At 35.9% G+C, this 13,807-nt stretch overlaps 1 pseudogene; it reads left to right on the top strand.

Annotated features, from left to right (window-relative positions):
- Positions 1-1,593: 1,593 nt before the first annotated feature.
- Positions 1,594-13,807, top strand: part of LOC101276119 (mitochondrial carrier homolog 1-like) — a 62,859-nt pseudogene continuing 50,645 nt past the window's right edge.

Raw genomic sequence — 13,807 nt, forward strand, 5'->3', positions numbered from 1 at the left:
GTTCCATTCACATTGAAATATATAGAAATGGTACTCCTGGAAATATGCAGTGCACATCTGTGGCCCTAAAGAGAGACCCTGCCCACACCCTCCTCTTCACTTGCTCTGCTGCCAGGTTGCTAGACCTGACTACACCTAAACAGCAAATCAATTCTTCAAGTTCATATATCCTTCCAACCAATAGTGGCACACCCTGAGTGTATATATAGCCTCTCTGATTTTAAGTCCCATTATGGTTTTCAGTTACATGTGGCCAAGAGAATTAATACTCCAAGAACATCTAGGTTTTCATCAAGTGGGGAAAAGTAATTTAGTTATAGGTGTGTAAGAGCAGAAACCAAGTAAGCAAAAAAGTCCAAATGGCTTTGTAGAACATTTAAATTCTTAAAACCCTAACTCATGATTCCTTCCCATATGTTTGTTAGAGAGACTGACAAGCAATCTAACAAGACCAAGACCCTCAAGACATCCCTTAGGTTCTCTCGGAAAAAGAAATATTAATATTTTTATACACACACAACAGAATCACATCTGTGTGCATATGCATGCATAGTCACTGATGAAAAGAAAATACTCTGGTTACTACAATCAATTGCGTGAAACCATCCTTTCATTTATAGTTTGCAGAACAAACATAAATAAGCCAGGTTTTATGAAAGTAAAAACTTCACATCCTTGACCTGAGCCCTCTTTGCTAGAGTTTTTAATTTACCTTTTTTCATGTAATAATTGTACTTGAAAGTTTATTATCACATTTACACTCCCATGTTCTTTTTCCTATTCAATTCTCATGACAATCCAGAGAAACTGGACCCAATTATATAGACAAGAAACCCAGGGCCAATAGGACTTTGGTGAGTTTCCAAGTGACACAGCTACTTAGGGGCAGACAAGGTTGAAGTGGAAACTGTTTTTTCACTATTAATCAACTGTTCTCTCTCTAATGATTGATTCTCACTTTATGTCTCTCTCATTCCCTTGCACCATTTCTGTATTCAATTTTATGGTGATAATATAAGGTAACTCTCACAGTTATTTGAGATCATTCGCAGGAAGGTAAAGGCAAAAATCAGAGTTTCCAAGACAGAATTCAGACCAGGAAAAAAGAATCTCACTATATAACAAATGAATGACAACTGTGCTGAAATGGGTTGGAGGAAATAAGTATAGACCTAAGTAACTTTGGAAATGAGGAAATGAGTGGAGACTCTCAGGTTAAAGATAAAAGGAACTGCACATAGGCACAATACGGTAGTTGATAAAGGTGTTTCTCATGGGAATAGAAGCAACCAATTTTGAAACCACTGTATATGTATAGTGAGACTAAACATATAGGTAAATGGATGGTGGGCAGTAGGAACTAGGTTTCTCATTATTAAAGATAAGCAAGGGAGGAGGTTAGAATGAATTATGTGATACAGGATTAGAGTTGGAGACATCAGTATGAACTAATGTTTAGCCTAAAACAGGTACAGATAAATATAGAAATGGTTATTGATGTGTATATATACACAGGTTAGTAAACATATATATGTCTGTGTGTATATATATTTCCAAATTCTGTTTGCTTTAAGCAGTGACATCCCAGTAGCAATGAACACATTTAGTGCCCAGATCTTGGTTTCTAACATCATTCTCCAATACAAGGAACTAGAACTCCTTGGAGAAATGACTGATTCTGGGGCTAAGGCAGAGAATATACAGGTGATCATGGAGTACCCCATAGTGCCAGAAAGTAAGGAAATGCTCAAAAAACAAAATTATAGGCATATGCCAAAGGGACACAAGAGCCAACTGAAAGTGCTCAATGACCAAAGCTTGAGCACTTTCAGTTGCTCAAGCTTTAAAGTTGGCTCAATAATTTGAGCCACAAAATAAATAACATACTATTGGGTTATAGCCTAATATATAAAGTAAATATACATGAGTCCACACTGATATAAATAAATGATTAACTAAATAAATAAGGGAGAACAGGCAAATCTCCTACGCAGAAGAATTCCAAATAATTTATATAGTTCCTCTCATTCAAGGAGGTAGAGCATAACACCCCCACCCCATCCCAAGTGTGGGCTACACATAGTAACTTCCTTCCGAAGAGTACAGTATGGAAAGGGAGGGGAGGAGTAACTTTACAGTGAGAAACCTATTTCAACCAGGTGATCAAGCTTAACACCATCAGTAAAGAGTCATGTTGATAATATGTATTCTTTTTTATTTTTTAACATTGTAGTTGATTTACAATATTATAGTAGTTTCAGGTGTACAGTATAGTGAGTCAGTATTTTTGCAGATATTGGGTATAATCCCCTATGCAATACAGTATATCCTTGTTGCTTATCTATTTTATATATAATAGTTTGTATCTGTTAGCCCCATACCCCAAATTTGTCCCTCTGCCCTTCCCTCTCCCCTATGGACATAGAGAACAAACTCCTCATAGAGTCTGTTCTCTATGTCCATGAGTCTGTTTCTTGCATATACATTTATTTGTACTATTTTTTAGATTCCACATATAAATGATATCATATAGTACTATCTTTCTCTATGATTTATTTCACTAAGCATAACATTCTCTAGGCCCATACATGTTGCTGCAAGTGGCATAATTTCATTCTTTTTTATGGCTGAGTAATATTCCATTGTATATATGTGCCACCTCTTATTAATCCAATCACCTGTTGATGAACACTTGGGTTGCTTCCATGTCTTGGTAATTGTAAGTAGTGCTGTTATGAACACTGGGGTACATATCCAAGGTATCTTTTTGAATTAGTATTTTCAATTTTTCTGGATATATACCCAGGAGTGAAATTACTGGATCATATGGTGGTTCTATTTTTAGTATTTTTTAAGAAACCCATAATGTCTTCCATAGTGGCTGCCCCAATTTACATTTCCACTAACACAAGGGTCCCTTTTCTCCACATCTTCTCCAACATTTGTTATTTGTAGACTTTTTGATGATGGCCATTCTGAGGTAACATCTCATTGTTGTTTTGATTTGCATTTCTCTAATAATTATCAACATTAAGCATCTTTTCATGTGCCTGTTAACCACCTGTACGCCTTCTTTGGAAAAATGTCTATTCAGGTTTTCTGCCCATTTATTGATTGGGTTATTTGTTTGTTTCTTTGATATTGAGTTGTGTAAGCTGTTTATTTATTTTGGATATTAACCCCTTGTTGGTTACATCTTTGAAAATATTTTGTCATTCTGTAGGTTGTCTTTTCATTTTGTCAATTGTTTCTGTTGCTGTGCAAAACCTTTTAAGTTCAATTAATTTTCATTTCTTTACTTTTGCTTTTATTTCTTTTCCTTTAGGAGACTGCTCCAAAAAAATATTGCTACAATTTATGTCAAATAGTTCCTATGTACATATGCCTATGTACTATTCTAAGAGTTAACAGTTTCCATTCTTACATTTAGGCCTTTAAACCATTTTGACTTTATTTTTGTATATGGTGTGAGGGAATGTTCTAATCTCATTGTTTTACATGTAGCTGTCCAGTTTTCCCAGTACCACTTATGGTAGAGACTGTCTGTTATCCACTGTGTATTCTTACCTCCTCTGTCGTAGATTAATTGATCATAGGTGCATAGGTTTACTTCTGGGTTCTCTAGTCTGTTCTATTGATCTATTTGTCTGTTTTTGTGCCAGTACCATACTGTACTGATTATTGTAGATCTGTAGTATAGTCAGAAGTCTGGGAGGGCAATACATCCAGCTTTGTTCTTTTTTCTGAAGATTGTTTTGTCAATTTGAGGTCCTTTGTGGTTCCATATGAATTATAGGATTTGTTCTAGTTCTGTGAAAAATGTCATGGGTATTTTGATAGGGTTTGCATTAAATCTGTAGATTGCTTTGGGTAGTATGGCCATCTTAACAATATTAAGTCTTCCAATCTAAGAGCATGAAATATCTTTCCACTTCTTTGTATAATCTTCAATTTCCTTCATCAATGTTTTACAGTTTTCAGAATATAGGTATTTCATCTCCTTGGACAACTTTATTCCTAGATATTTTATTCTTTTTGATTCAATTTTAAATGGGATTTTTTTAACCTTCTCTTTCTGATATTTTATTATTAGTGTACATAAATGCAACAGATTTCTGTACACTAATCTTGTATCTTGCAACCTCGATGAATTCATTTATTAGTTTTAATAGTTTTGGGATGGAAACTTTAGGGTTTTCTATGTAAAGTCATTCAAGTCATTTACAAGTAGTGACAGTTTTACCTCTTCCCTTCCAATTTGAATACACTGACTTCTTTTTCTTGTCTGATTACTGTTGCTAGACCTCCCAATACTACATTAAATTAAAGTGGGGAGAGTGGACATCTTTGTCTTCTCAAATTTAGCAGGAAAGCTCTCAGGTTTTTACCATTGAGTATGATGTTGACTGTGGCTTTGTCACAAATGTCCTTTATTATGTTGATATATGTTCCCTCTGTACCCACTTTGAGGAAAGTTTTTATCATGAATGGATGTTGAATTTTGTCAAATGTTTTTCTGCATCTATTGAGATGATCATGTGATTTTTATCCTTCCTTTCGTTAAGGTGGCATATCATATTGGTTGATTTGAAAATGCTGAACCACCCTCATAATCCTGGAATAAATCCAACTTGATTATGGCATATAGTCTTTTTGTTATATACTGTTGGATTTGGTTTGCTAATATTTTGTTGAGGATTTTTGCATCTGTATTCATCAAAGATACTGGCCTGTAATTTTGTTTTATAGTGTTTTTATATGTCTTTGCTATCAGGGTAATGGCCTCATAGAATGATTTGGGGAATAAGTAGTATATGTATTGGTTCTTCTTTATTTGTTTGGTAGAATTCCCCTGTGAAGTCATCCAGTCTTAGACTTTTCTTTTCTGGGAGTTATTTTTTATTACAAACTCAATCTCACTTCTAGTGATCAGTCTGTTCAAATTGTCTCTTTCTTCTTGGCTTAGTCTTGGCAGGCTGTATACTTCTAGAAAATTTTTCATTTCTTCTAGGTTGTCCAATTTGTCGGCATGTAACTGTTCATAATATTCTTTTATGATTTTATGTATCTCTGTGGTATCAGTTGTTATTTCTCCTTTTTCATTTCTTATTTTGTTCATTTGGGTCCTCTCTCTTTTCTTCTTGGTGAACCTAGCTAAAGGTTTATCAATTTAATCAATTAAAAAAAATAGCTGATCTTTTCTATTTTTTGATCTCTATTTTATTTTTTTCCTCTGATCTTTATTATTTCCTTTATTATTATTATTATTTATTATTTCCTTCTTCTGATTTTGGGATTTGTTTCTTCTTCCTTTTCCAATTCTTTTAGGTGATATGTTAGGTTGTTTATTTGCTATTTTTCTTGTTTCTTAAGGAAGGCCTGTATTGCTATAAACCTCCCTCTTAGAACTGCTTTTGATGCATCACATAGATTTTGGAAAGCCGTGTTTCCATTTTCATTTGTCTTGAGGTATTTTCTGATATCCTCTTTGGTTTCATCACTGACCCATTCATTTTTTAGTAGCATGTTGTTTAGTCTTAATGTGGTTGTTCTTTTCCCATTTTTCTTTTTGTAGTTGATTTCTAGTTTCATACCACTGTGGTTGAAAAAAATGCTTGATATAATTTCTATCCCATTAAATTTGTCAAGGTTTCTTCTATGGCCTAGTATGTCATCTATCCTGAAGAATATCCCATGCACACTTGAAAATAATGTGTATTCTGGTTTTTTTGTATATAGTGTCCTGTAGATCTCAATTAAGTCCAACTGGTCTACTGTGTCATTTAGGACCTCTGTTGCCTTATTGATTTGCCCACTGATGTCAGTGGGGTATTAAAGTTCACTACTATTATTGTATTATTGTCAATTTATCCTTTTGTATCTATTAGTATTTGAGATATATGTATGTATGTGTATATATATATATATATATATATATATATATATAATCCTGTATTGAGTGCCTATATGTTAACAAGTGTAATATCCTCTTCTTGTATTGATGCCTTTATCATTATATAATGTGCTTCTTAGTCTTTTGTTATAGCCTTTGTTTTAAAGTCTATTTTGTCTGATGTGAGTATTGCTATCCCTGCTTTCTTGCCATTTCCATTTGCTTGAATGTTCTTTTTCCATCCCTTCATTTTCAATCTGTGTGTGTCTTTAGCCCTGAAGAGAGTCTCTTGGAGGCAGCATATTGAAGGGTCTTGTTCTTTTATCCAATTAGCCACTGATCTTTTGATTGGAGCATTCACTCCATTAACATTTAAAATAATTAGTGATAGGTAGGTACTTTTGCCACTTTATTACTTCTTTTCCAGTTGTTTTTGTAGTTCTCTATTCATTTCTTTTTGTTTCTCCCATCGTGGTTTGACAATTTTCTTTAGTAGTTTGCTTGGGTTGCTTTATTTTTGTTTTTGTGTATCTATTGTGGGGTTTTGATTTGTGGTTACCACGGGGTTCATATATGTTGATCCATAATTATATTTACTTGTTTTAAAGTGATAGTCATTTAAGTTCAAACACATTCTAAAAGATCTATGTTTTTTACTCCCCACCCCCATATTTTGTGTTTGTGATATATTTTACAATTTCATGCTTATTCTTTAGCTGTTTATTATACTTATTGTTGCTTTTTAAATTATCTTGTCTTTTAATCTACATACTGGCTTATTTAAGTAATCTTTGATCTTTACTAAATATCTGCCTTTCCTACTGGGATTTCCTTTTACTATGGATTCTTTCTTCTCTTCCATTTAGAGAAAACCCTTCAACATTTGTTTCATGGTATGTTTAGTATTGATGAATCCTAGTTTCTGCTTGTCTAAGAAGTTCTTTAGTTCTCCTTCTATTCTAAATAATAATCTTGCTAGGTAGAGTATCCTAGGGTGCATGTTTTTCCCTTTCAGCAATTTGAATATATAACGCCACTCTATTCTGGCCTATAAAGCTTCTGCCGATAAATCAGTTGATACCCTCATGGGAGTTCCCTTTCATATGACTCTTTGTTGTTCTCTTGTTGCCTTTAGAATACTCTCTTTAACTTTGCCATTTTAATTATGATATGTCGTGGTTTGTCTCTATTTGAGTTTATCTTGTTTGGGAACTTCTGTGCTTCCTGTACCTGAATATCATTAAAAATGTACCAAGTGAAAGGAAGAAACAATGTCATGGATATTCCAAGACATAAAATACTTAAAATTACCTTTATATTTGCTTACAAAGAAACTGAGGCAAGTCTTTCCTCTCTTTCCTGATTTCCCTTTTTTATTAGATTTTGCTTGGGCTTATGCTGAAGTTACTCAGCACACTGTAGAGTCACCAGTTGGCAGTGGGAAGCAGTGGTTTGACACAATGGGCAGCAGAGTCCGAGATTTAAATATTTACAGAGGATAGCCTTGCAAAGTGGACAACCAGGTCTGGGCCTGAACAAAGATGGCAGAGTAGAAGGACGTGCTCTCACTCCCTCTTGCGAGAACACCAGAATCACAACTAGCTGCTGGACAATCATCAACACAAAGACACTGGAACTCACCAAAAAAGATACCCCACATCCAAAGACAAAGAAGAAGCCACAATGAGACGGTAGGTGGGGCACAATCACAGCAAAATCAAATCCCATAACTGCTGGGAAGGTGACCCACAGACTGGAGAACACTTTACCACAGAAGTCCACCCACTGGAGTGAAGGGTCTGAGCCCCAAGTCAGGTTTCCAAAACTGGGGGTCTGGCAACAGGAGAAGAAATTCATAGAGAATCATACTTTGAAAGCTAGTGGGATTTGATTGCAGGACTTCGACAGGACTGGGGGAAAGAGAGACTCCACTCTTGGAGGGCACACACAAAGTAGCGTGCACATCAGGACCAAGGGAAAGGAGCAGTGAACCCAGGGGAGACTGAACCAGACCTATCTGCTAGTGTTGGAGGGTCTCCTGCAGAGGCAGGGGGTGGCTGTGGCTCACCATGGGGACAGGACACTGGCAGCAGGAGTTTTGGGACGTATTCCTTGGCATGAGCGCTCCCAGAGTCTGCCATTAGCCCAACCAAAGAGCCCAGGTAGGCTCCAGTGTTGGGTTGCATCGGGCCAAACAACAAACAGGGAGGGAACCCGGCCCCACCCATTAGCAGTCAAGCAGATTAAAGTTTTACTGAGCGCTGCCCACCAGAGCAACAGTCAGCTCTACACACCACCAGTCCCTCCTATCAGGAAACGTGCACAAGCCTCTTAGGTAGCCTCATCCACCAGAGGGCAGACAGCAGAAGTAAGAAGAACTACAGTCCTGCAGCTTGTGGAACAAAAACCACATTCAGAGAAAGATAGACAAGATGAAAAGGCAGAGGGCTATGTACCAGATGAAGGAACAAGATAAAACCCCAGAAAAATAACTAAATGAAATGGAGATAGGCAACCTTCCAGAAAAAGAATTCAGAATAACGATAGTGAAGATGATCCAGGACCTCGGAAAAAGAATGGAGGCAAAGATCGAGAAGATTCAAGAAATGTTTCACAAAGACCTAGAAGAATTAAAGAAGAAACAGAGATGAACAATACAATAACTAAAATGAAAAATACACTAGAAGGAATCAATAGCAGAATAACTGAGGCAGAAGAACGGATAAGTGACCTGGAGACAGAATGGTGGAATTCATGGCTGCGGAACAGAATAAAGAAAAAAGAATGAAAAGAAATGAAGACAGCCTAAGAGACCTCTGGGACAACATTAAACGCAACAACATTCACATTAAAGGGGTCCCAGAAGGAGAAGAGAGAGAAAAAGGACCAGAGAAAATATTTGAAGACATTATACTTGAAAACTTCCCTAACATTGGAAAGGAAATAGCCACCCAAGTCCAGGAAGTGCAGTGAGTCCCATACAGGATAAACCCAAGGAGAAACATGCTGAGACACATAGTGATCAAACTGGCAAAAATTAAAGACAAAGAAAAAATTTTGAAAGCAGCAAGGTAAAAACCACAAATAACATACAAGGGAATTCCCGTAAGGTTAACAGCTGATTTCTCAGCAGAAACTCTGCAAGCCAGAAGGGAGTGACATGATATACTTAAACTGATGAAAGGGAAGAACCTACAGCCAAGATTACTCTACTGGGCAAGGATCTCATTCAGATTCGATGGAGAAATCAAAAGCTTTACAGACAAGCAAAAGCTAAGAGAATTCAGCACCACCAAACCAGCTAAAGGAACAAATGCTAAAGGAACTTCTCTAAGTGGGAAACACAAGACAAGAAAAGGACCTACAAAAACAGACCCAAAACAATTAAGAAAATGGTAATAGAAACATACATATCGATAATTACCTTAGATGTGAATGGATTAAATGCTCCAACCAAAACACACAGGCTTGCTGAATGGATACAAAAACAAGACCCATATATATGCTGTCTACAAGAGACCCACTTCAGACCTAGGGACACATACAGACTGAAAGTGAGGGTATGGAAAAAGATATTCCATGCAAATGGAAATCAAAAGAAAGCTGCAGTAACAATACTCATATCAGATAAAATGACTTTAAAATAAAGAACGTTACAAGAGACAAGGAAAGACACTACATAATGATCGAGGGATCAATCCAAGAAAAAGATATAACAACTATAAATATATATGCATCCAACATAGAAACACCTCAATACATAAGGCAACTGCTAACAACCGTAAAAGCGGAAATCAACAGTAACACAATAGTGGGGGACTTTAACACCTCACTTACACCAATGGGCAGATCATCCAAAATGAAAATAAATAAGGAAACAGAAGCTTTAAATGACACAATAGACCAGATAGATTTAATTGATATTTATAGGAAGTTCCATCCAAAAAGAGCAGATTACACTTTCCTCTCAAGTGTGCATGGAACATTCTCCAGGATAGATCACATCTTGGGTCACAAATCAAGCCTCAGTAAATTTAAGGGAATTGAAATCATATCAAGCATCTTTTCTGACCACAACGCTATGATATTTGAAATTAATTACAGGGGGAAAAATGTTAAAAACACAAACACATGGAGGGTAAACACTAAGTTACTAAATAATCAAGAGATCACTGAAGAAATCAAAGAGGAAATCGAAAACTACCTAAAGACAAATGACAATGAAAACACGACAATTCAAAATCTATGGGATACAGCAAAAGCAGTTCTAAGAGGGAAGTTTATAGCTATACAACCTACCTCAATAAACAAGCAAAATCTCAAATAAATAATCTAACCTTACACCTAAAGGAACTAGAGAAAGAAGAACAAACAAAACCCAAAGTTAGCAGAAGGAAAGAAATCATAAAGATCAGTGCAGAAATAAACGACATAGACACAAATAAAACAAGAGCAAAGATCAATAACACTAAAAGCTGGTTTTTTGAGAAGATAAAGAAAATTGATAAACCATTAGCCAGACTCATCAAGAAAAAGAGGGAGAGGACTCAAATCAATAAAATTAGAAATGAAAAAGGAGAAGTTACAACAGACATGGCAAAAAAACAAAGCATTCTAAGAGACCACTACAAGCAACTGTATGCCAATAAAATGCACAACCTGGAAGAAATGGACAAATTCCTAGAAAGGTGTAACCTTCCAAGACTGAACCAGGAAAAATATAAAATATAAACAAGGTCTTCCCTGGTGGCGCAGTGGTTGAGAGTCCGCCTGCCAATGCAGGGGACATGGGTTCGTGCCTCAGTCCAGGAAGATCCCACATCCCGCGGAGCAGCTGGGCCTGTGAGCCATGGCCGCTGGGCCTGCGCATCTGGAGCCTGTGCTCCACAACAGGAGAGGCCACAACAGTGAGAGGCCTGCGTACCGCAAAAAAAAAAAACAAAAAAAACTATATATATATATATATATATATATATATATATATATATATGTAAACAGACCAACCACAAGTAATGAAATTGAAACTGTGATTAAAAATCTTCCAACAAACAAAAGTCCAGGAACAGATGGCTTCACAGGTGAATTCTATCAAACATTTAGAGAAAAGCTAACACCCATCCTTCTCAAACTCTTCCAAAAAATTACAGATGAAGGAAAACTCCCAACCTCTTTCTATGAGGTCACCATCACCCTGATACCAAAAGCAGACAAAGATACTACAAAAAAGAAAATTACAGACCAATATCACTGATAAATGTAGATGAAAAAATCCTCAACAAAATACTAGCAAACAGAATGCAACAACACATTAAAATGATCATACACCAAGATCAAGTGGGATTTATCCCAGAGATGCAAGGATTCTTCAATATATGCAAATCAATGAATGCGATACACCATATTAACAAATTGAAGAATAAAAACTATATGATATCTCAATAGATTCAAAAAACTTTTGACAAAATTCAACACCCATTTCCGATAAAAACTCTCCAGAAAGTGGGCATAGAGGGAACCTGCCTCAACATAATAAAGGCCATATACAACAAACCCACAGCAAACGTCATTCTCAATGGTGAAAAACTGAAAGCATTTCCTCTAAGATCAGGAAAAAGAAAAGGATGTCCACTCTCACCGCTATTATTTAACATAGTCTTGGAAGTCCTAGCCACAGCAATCAGAGAAGAAAAAGAAATAAAAGGAATACAAATTGGAAATGCAGAAGTAAAACTGTCACTGTTTGCAGATGACATATATAGTAATGTCATATATAGTAATACATAGAGAATACTAAAGATACTACCAGAAAACTACAACAGGGAATCAATGAATTTGGTAAAGTTGTAGGATACAAAATTAATGCACAGAAATCTCTTGCATTCCTATACACTAATGATGAAAGATCTGAAAGAGAAATCATGGAAACACTCCCATTTACCATTGCAACAAAAAGAATAAAATACCTACGAATAAACCTACCTAAGGAGACAAAAGACCTGTATGCAGAAAACTATAAGACAAGGATGAAAGAAATTAAAGATGATACCAACAGAGAGGTATACCATGTTCTTGGATTGGAAGAATCAATATTATGAGAATGTCTATACTACCCAAAGTAATCTACAGATTCAATGCAATCCCTATCAAATTATCAATGGCATTTTTTACAGAACTAGAACAAGAAATCTTAAAATTTGTATGGAGACAGAAAAGACCCCAAATAGCCAAAGCAGTCTTGAGGGAAAGAAACGGAGCTGGAGGAATCAGGCTCCCTCACTTCAGACTATACTACAAAGCTACAGTAAACAAGACAATATGGTACTGGCACAAAACAGAAATACAGATCAATGGAACAAGGTAGAAAGCCCAGAGGTAAACCCACACACCTATGGTCAACTAATCTATGACAAAGGAGGCAAGGATATACAATGGAGAAGAGACAGTCTCTTCAATAAGTGGTGCTGGGAAAAGTGGACAGCTACATGTAAAAGAATGAAATTAGAACAATTCCTAACACCATACACAAAAATAAACTCAAAATGGATTAGAGACCTAAATGTAAGACTGAACACTATAAAACTCTTAGAGAAAAACATAGGAAGAACACTCTTTGACATAAATCACAGCAAGATCTTTTTTGATCCACGTCCTAGAGAATGGAAATAAAAACAAAAATAAACAAATAGGACCTAATGAAACTTAAAAGCTTTTGCACAGCAAAGGAAACCATAAACAAGACGAAAAGACAACCCTCAGAATGGGAGAAAATATTTGCAAACGAATCAATGGACAAAGGATTAATCTCTAAAATATATAAACAGCTCATGCAGCTCAATATTAAAGAAACAAACAACCCAATCCAAAACTGGGCAAAAGACCTAAATAGACATTTCTCCAAAGAAGACATACAGATGGCCAAGAAGCACATGAAAAGCTGCTCAACATCACTAATTATTAGAGAAATGCAAATCAAAACTACAGTGAGATATCACCTCACATCAGTTAGAATGGGCATCATCAGAAAATCTACAAACAACAAATGCTGGAGAGGGTGTAGAGAAAAGGGAACCCTCTTGCACTGTTGGTGGGAATGTAAATTGATACAGCCACTATGGAGAACAGTATGGAGGTTCCTTAAAAAACTAAAAGTAGAATTACCATATGATCCAGCAATCCCACTACTGAGCATATACCCAGAGAAAACCATAATTCAAAAAGACACATGCATCCCAATGTTCACTGCAGCACTATTTACAATAGCCAGGTCATGGATGCAACCTAAATGCCCATTGACATATGAATGGATAAAGAAGATGTGGTACATATATATAATGGAATATTACTCAGCCATAAAAAGGAAAGAAATTGGGTCATTTGTTGAGACATGGATGGATCTAGAGACTGTCATACAGTGTGAAGTAAGTCAGAAATAGAAAAACAAATATCGTATATTAACACATATATGTGGAACCTAGAAAAATGGTACAGATGAACCGGTTTGCAGGGCAGAAATTGACACACAGATGTAGAGAACAAATGTATGGACACCAAGGGGAGAAAGCCATGCGGGGGGGAGTGATGAATTGGGCGATTGGGATTGACCTGTGTACACTGATGTGTATAAAATTGATGACTAATTAGAACCTGCTGTATAAAAAAAAATGTGATCAAATGTATTCTATTGGAAAGAAGCAGAAATAGACCGTATTTACTGTGTAAATTATATAGTTTAATGATATTTAGCATCTACTGCAGATGTATTTATTATTGCAGATTGTATTTGCTTTATCAATGTCTTTGCTTTGGTAATCAAAATAAAATAAAATAAAATCTGAAAAAAAAAGAAAAAAATATGTAGGAAATTTTAAAAAAAAGTGGACAATCATATATGGATAAGGAGGGGTTAGCCAATAT

The sequence above is a fragment of the Orcinus orca genome, chromosome 10 (genome assembly GCF_937001465.1).
Source record: "Orcinus orca chromosome 10, mOrcOrc1.1, whole genome shotgun sequence".
Lineage (NCBI taxonomy): Eukaryota > Metazoa > Chordata > Mammalia > Artiodactyla > Delphinidae > Orcinus > Orcinus orca.